The sequence below is a fragment of the Erpetoichthys calabaricus genome, chromosome 3, assembly GCF_900747795.2.
Source record: "Erpetoichthys calabaricus chromosome 3, fErpCal1.3, whole genome shotgun sequence".
NCBI classification, from domain to species: Eukaryota; Metazoa; Chordata; class Cladistia; order Polypteriformes; family Polypteridae; genus Erpetoichthys; species Erpetoichthys calabaricus.
This window is the reverse complement of record NC_041396.2, coordinates 280,024,297-280,030,848: the sequence shown is the minus strand read 5'-3', so window position 1 is coordinate 280,030,848 and position 6,552 is coordinate 280,024,297.

Here is a 6,552-nt window from a genome sequence, read left to right as displayed (position 1 = left end):
AAATCTAAATTTATTGTTCTATCTATCAATCATCCAGGTTTCCAGTAGAAGTGTAGAGTTAGCACATCACTGGTGTCTCGCTACCTGCCTTTGAGGACCTCCAGCACAAATGTTGCCTGCAGAGACCATGTAGAATTGTTAGAGACCTCTCTCACCTCAGTAGAGCAGTCTGTGTCAGCACCAGCAGGTTTAGGAACAGCTTCTACACTGCAAATCTCACCCAGCTGAGTTCAAAATCAAGCGGTAGGCCAACTCACCTTAATATCATATGCGTACACCCTAGGACTCTGTAACCACCTCAGGTCCATCATAACTGCCCGATAGACTTGTACCATCAATACCTCAGGCCTATCAGGCCTCTAGTGTACTTGTTGTACCTGTACAACTGGCTGCACGCTATTGCTTCTACTATTTAAACCGTTATACTTTATTGCACTTATTCTATTCATGCTATGTTTTTTGTATAAACTGTCCATATTGTGTTATAATTCAACTAATCATACTGTATGTACTCTTGTCTTTACAGTCCCTCTATTTATATATATCTTATTACTTGCCACTAACTTATTTTTTGCACCTCTAGTCAGATGCAAAACTGTATTTTATTGTCATTGTTCTCCTACTGTGTTCAATGACAATAAAGTTTAGTGTAATCTATTCTCACTTCCAGAGGAATACGTTTAGTAACGGAGTGATGTCACCATGTCACTCCAAAAAGCCCTATGCAAGGTCTTGGCCATCACACTCTTCAGTGAGTCAACCCTCTGCTGAGGTGGCCTTGTTCCCTGTGTGCTGAATGGTATGTGCAATATACTGTGCATGACAATGACTGGAACTCATAAGTACAGTATGTGCAATTCTAACCTTTTGTTAATTTACTTACACAAATAATATGAATCATCTATTTCTACCTTGCTAGCATACTTAAGATTATTATAATTCTTGATATATGCATATTTGTACATTTTTTGTCAATTGATGTGACACTGCAATTTACTTCTGGATTAATAAAGTGTCTATTTCTCTATTATATTTCTCTATTATATAGTGCCTTTCACGACTATCTGTCTATCATAGATCTTATGAGCTGCGCTAAGTTAGGAAGATAGAGCCTGTCATATCTACACACATGAAAGTATCTATCAATGTCTTTCATATCATCATAATAACGATAGTAATTTTTATTTATACAGTGCCTTATCCATATTTATCAATCTAATCTAATCTATAGATTGACATGAATGGAACCCTGAACAAGTAGTTTGTGTCTTTACTGCCAGGGCTAGCTCTGGCCAGCCCGACCTCAAATTAAAGGTGCTTAAGAATATTAAGTTGCTGGTAAATTTCCTGAAGCTTGCTTCTGTTAAGAGCCAAATTTCCCTCTGGACAAGCAAAGTATCTATCTATCTATCTATCTATCTATCTATCTATCTATCTATCTATCTATCTATCTATCTATCTATCTATCTATCTATCTGTCTGTCTGTCTGTATTCTGTTTATTTTTGCGATGCGCTATTTTTGTGAACGTCTGTAATGAGGGTGTAGAGATGTCGCCGTCAGTGATTGGATTCTTAGCGTGATAGGCAGATGATTAGGCCAATCAATGCTCTGTGCGCCTTTCTTAACCCTCGCTTCGTTCGTTTTTCTTTGTAAACTGTAATTTGTGTGTTTCTTGTGTCAAGATATACAAAGGAGAGCAACAAAGAAACGGGAAGAAATGCGGCAAGGGTTGCCACCCGTTCCTTGTTTTACGAAATCGATCGTATTGGAAACTGACACATTGCGTTCCTTGACAAATCCATACGAACCTGTTTGTTTCGTATCTTATTCATTACTCTGGGAATATGTAAATAACCCGTATATTTTAATCAATAAGTATAATATTTTTGGCCTTAATAAATGAGATATTGGCTAAATGTACAAGTCAAGGAGCAATATGAACCATCTCTCCGTCTGCTTAGACTGCTTCATATTTTTTCCTCAGATACGCAGACGCCCATTGCACGAGCATCTTCTTCTTGTCTTCTTCTTCTAAAGCCTGGCTTATATTTACAGCATGAAGCCGGCGCGCACACCGCAGCGCAAAACACGTGCGCGCCGCGGTGAACAACCGAAACACAGGTATACTTGTTGTCCTTACGATCGGCGCTTTGATATTCTCCTAATCAATAAGCAACAGTGTTTGTTCAGTATCGAGGATGTGAGACTGTTGAGGGAAGAAGAGATGTGCCTGCTATTACAGACTGTTTTAAGAGGAAGAAAATGAGGTGTAGTGTCAGACCTATTGACCAGAAGCGGTGAATGTAGGGCAAGTTAGAAAAATGTCTGCGCGCCATTGTCGCCACAAAGCCCTCGCTCTCAGCGCGGACAAGTCAAGTATAAACTGGGCTTGACGCGACCCCGAGTCCTCTTGTAAAACGGTATTTTTAACAGTATTGCTACCTCGAATGTGAATGCCATTATCTATGGCTTGAATTCTTTACGGGAGATATCTACATTTTTTTAGGGTTGGGGGCAGGGGCGGCTCTAGGCTCGTGGCGGCCCTGGGCAGAGAAAGAATCGGTGGCCCCTTCGCCCGCCAATGTCAATATGGTATCTTATGCACGGCGGATGGCCATGTCCGTTGCGGACACTGCATAGCCGCCTCGTACTCATGACACAAGCGTTTAACTTTTGCCGAAATTTGCCGCTGCGTTTTGCCAGCTTTCGTGTACTCGAAATCTCATCATTTTGCTCAGAATGGGTATGCGAATGTCTTGTGTCCCCTATCCGACCAGATATTCACTATGACTACTGCGCTAACACAAATACTTTATTAAAACTAGGTGAAACATTAACTTGTAAGACGACTCGCCCACTTGCACTAGCTTCGCTTCTACATGCGCGTGTCCGTAACTTGAAAACCAAGTGGCTGCCCATGATATTCTCATTACGGCAGAACGTTATAATACTACATATAGTTTACTGCTCCGACTCGAGCGGCATTTGTAAATACAGCGTACTAATTAACAAGAAACACAATGTTGTTCGGCCACATTGCCGTCAGCTGTGTCGTTATTTTCTCTTTCTGTTTTATATTCAATATATATTGGCGTGGCGGCCCTGTGCAGGTGCACAGTTTGCACATGCCTAAGGCCACCCCTGGTTGGGGTGGCGGATGGATTGTGGTTAAGGCTGGGGGTTTAGTCGCCGCCGCAGATGACAGCAAAGCATTGCCGATTACTTTAACCTGCAGCAGCGACCCACCGCACTTCGCAAACCGTACGCGAACCTTTCCCATTGAATGCAATGGAGAATGACGACTCTTCGCGACCAACAGTTAAAATAATAATAAAAAAAATAAACTGCTTTACTTTGTATGCATATAAGTGCATGGTTTGGCACCAATTGATGTTTTTTGATTAATTCCTGTATACATTTAGCATAATCAGTACTTGTTGGAAAACACGATTTGCCGTTGGGGGTTGAAAACGGTGGTTTGATTATAAGCACACATCCCAATTGTCAAACCCCCGTTTTGCTCACCACGCTCCACAAATTCAAATTCGTAGTGCCCCCATTACAACCCCCGTCATCGTTGCCCAATGACATTCCTCATTTTTGTTTCGAAAAGGTGACAACCCAATATGCGGTATGAAACAGGTTAGGTCAGGTTGGGGAGTCTGCACTTGCACGGGGCACCACTCGAGGAAACAGCTTGAGATCCCAGCTGGCAACCCCCCAGGCAGACACATGGTCCACTCCCACCCTCCAGAAACGACCATCTACCAGTTGTTACGTGGGCGTCCCCTTGGAATGGTCCAGCCACTTGGGTCCTCAACAATGAGCCGGATCACCCTCAGGTAATCGCGCCACATGGCCGTAGTGCTGTAACTGACGCTTCCTCACAATGCAGGTAATGTGCCTCATTCGGGACTCCATGAGCAACTGCTCAGTCAACACAAAGTCAAACCAGCGGTACTCAAGGATTCACTAAAGAGACACAGAACTGAAGGAGTCCAGTCTTCATCTCAGGTCACTGGATAGCGTCCATGTCTCACAACCATATAGCAAGACAGGAAGCACCAGGACTCTAAAGACTTGGACCTTCGTCCTTATGCAGAGATATCGGGAGCACCACACACCCCTTTCCAGTGACCTAATGACCCCCATGCTCTCCCAGTCCGTCTACTGACTTCATAGGAAGTGTCACCAGAGACATGAATGGCACTGCCAAGGTAAGTAAACCTCTTGATGGGGTCGACACTATCGCGCAGACAGACACACTGCTGATGGATGTGCCTAAAGGTCATTAAAGGCCTGGATCATAAAACATTACTCCACAGTGATTACTATCTTGTCCTCCATGTTGCGCGTTAAGTGCGTGGTTATCTGGCGCTTAAGGCTGATTTTGGCAGGCACTATTCAGCTAAGGGTTTGTCGTTTAATTTCTTATTTCAGCCGTTGCCTTAATCGATGGCTAATTGTCACTTTGAATGGACTCGTTTCATTATAGGACTCGTTTCATTATAGGACTCGTTTCATTATAGGCCGCTCCTGCTACAAGTTACATAACCACAAACCATTCCGTGACTAAACAGAGAAGGCTGCGAGAGCGCCCAGGCCTCGTAGCCCAAGTGTTTAAAGCACGTGAGTTCCGCTCCGGCTTTTCTTTCTTTCTTTCTTTCTTTCTTTCTTTCTTTCTTTCTTTCTTTCTTTCTTTCTTTCTTTCGCCCAGATTATATTGTTGCAAGAGATGTTCAGTGTTTGCCGAAGTGAACACGCCTTGACGTTTTTTTCACGTAACTCCCTGAAGATGCAAGGAGCGATAGAGCATCAACTACTGCGGGGGCGATGTTTTTTTTTTTCCATGTCATTGTTGTTTTTATTTATTTGTTTCACCTCCTCAGGGGCATGCATGGAGCACGCTAGGCCACCATCTCGGATCCCACGAGCTTTGGCAGTGACCGAGGAGCGAGTCAAGCAGCTGCAGTGTGAAACAAGGCGTAGTGATCCGACAAGCACGCTCCGCTGGCAATCTCCTCTGCGATCTCAACAAACTGAAACTGTTGTCCACGAGCTGTCACCACTTTGGCATTCTGCTCTGGCTTTGATCAGACAAACCAAGCACCCTTTGAAGTGCCAACTGGGGGGTCTTGAAGTGACTGCTTATTAGTGGAGCAGCATTTTCTAACTCTATTGACATTGGGTTAATCCAATACCTGGAGCGATGGTAGAGAAAAATCCTGCTGGTAAAATGCAGTAGAAGAGTCCACAGCAGATGCCAAGTCCAGTGCCTTCCAAAAGTATTCAGACTCCTTCAGTTTCCATACATTTTGTTGGGTTGCAGCCTTGTGCTAATATCTTTTAATCTTTTTCCTGTAGTCAGGCAACATTCAAAACCCCAGGCTGACAAAGTGAAAGCAGGATTTTAGGAATTAGTGCAAATATAATAGAAAAACCCCTGAAATATTACATGAACAGGAGTATTCAGTGCCTTTGACAACAATTCCAGCCTGGAGTCTTGTAGGCTATGAAGCGACAAGCTTCTCACACCCAGATATGAGAATGTTCTGCAGTTCTTCTCTTCACATCCACTCAAGTTCTGTCAGGCTGGATGGAGACCATTGGTGGACAACTATTATCAGGTCCTTCCAGGGTTGTTTGATTGATTTCAAGTCTGGGCTCTGGCTGGGCCACTCAAGGATATTCACAGAGTTGTCCCTAAGCCTCTCCTGTGTTGTTTTTGCATTGTCCTTTTTGGAAGGAGAAACTTCAGCCCAGTCTGAAGTTCAGAGCACTCTGGATCAGGTTTTCATATAGGATATCTCTATACTTTGCTCTGTTCAGATTCTCCTCATCCATGTCTCGTCTACCTGTTCCAACCTAAAAGAATGATTCTGCCACCACCATGCTTCACTGTTGGAATGGTATTGTGCAGGCCATGAGAGGTGTCTTGTTTCCTCCAGACATGACACTTAGAAATGAGGCTAAACAGTTCAACTCTGGTTTCACCAGACTAGAGAATGCTGTTTCTCACAATCCGAATGTCCTTTAGGTGCTTTTTTGGCGCTTTCATGTGTCATCTGGCAACTCAGTCATAAAGCTCAGATCAGTGGAGCACTGAAGTGGCGTCCTTCTGGAAGTTTCTCCCATCTCCAGACTGGTCCTGTGGGGCTCAGCCAGAATGAGCATTGAGTTTTGATCACCTCTCAAACAAAGGCCCATCTCTCATGATTGCTTAGTTTGGCCGAGTGGCCAGCTCTAGGAAGAGTGTGGTTGTTCTAAACTTCTTCCATAAGAAATAAGGAGGCTGCTGTGATCTTTTATCAAATGATGTTCACATTTTTTTAGAATGTATGTGTATGTTTTGAATCCTTCTTGTCTCTATTTGTGTTATTTCTTTCTTTCTTTCTTTCTGTTATTTGATGCAACTGAGAAGGCAGATTTTATATTTTCGTGTGTGAACATATTTACAGAAAAGCCTTGAACTTTGAGCCCAGTTAAGTGCCATTAAAGAACAGTTTTTAAGAGTGAGTGATTCCCCTGAAGTTACGCGGACTGACCACCA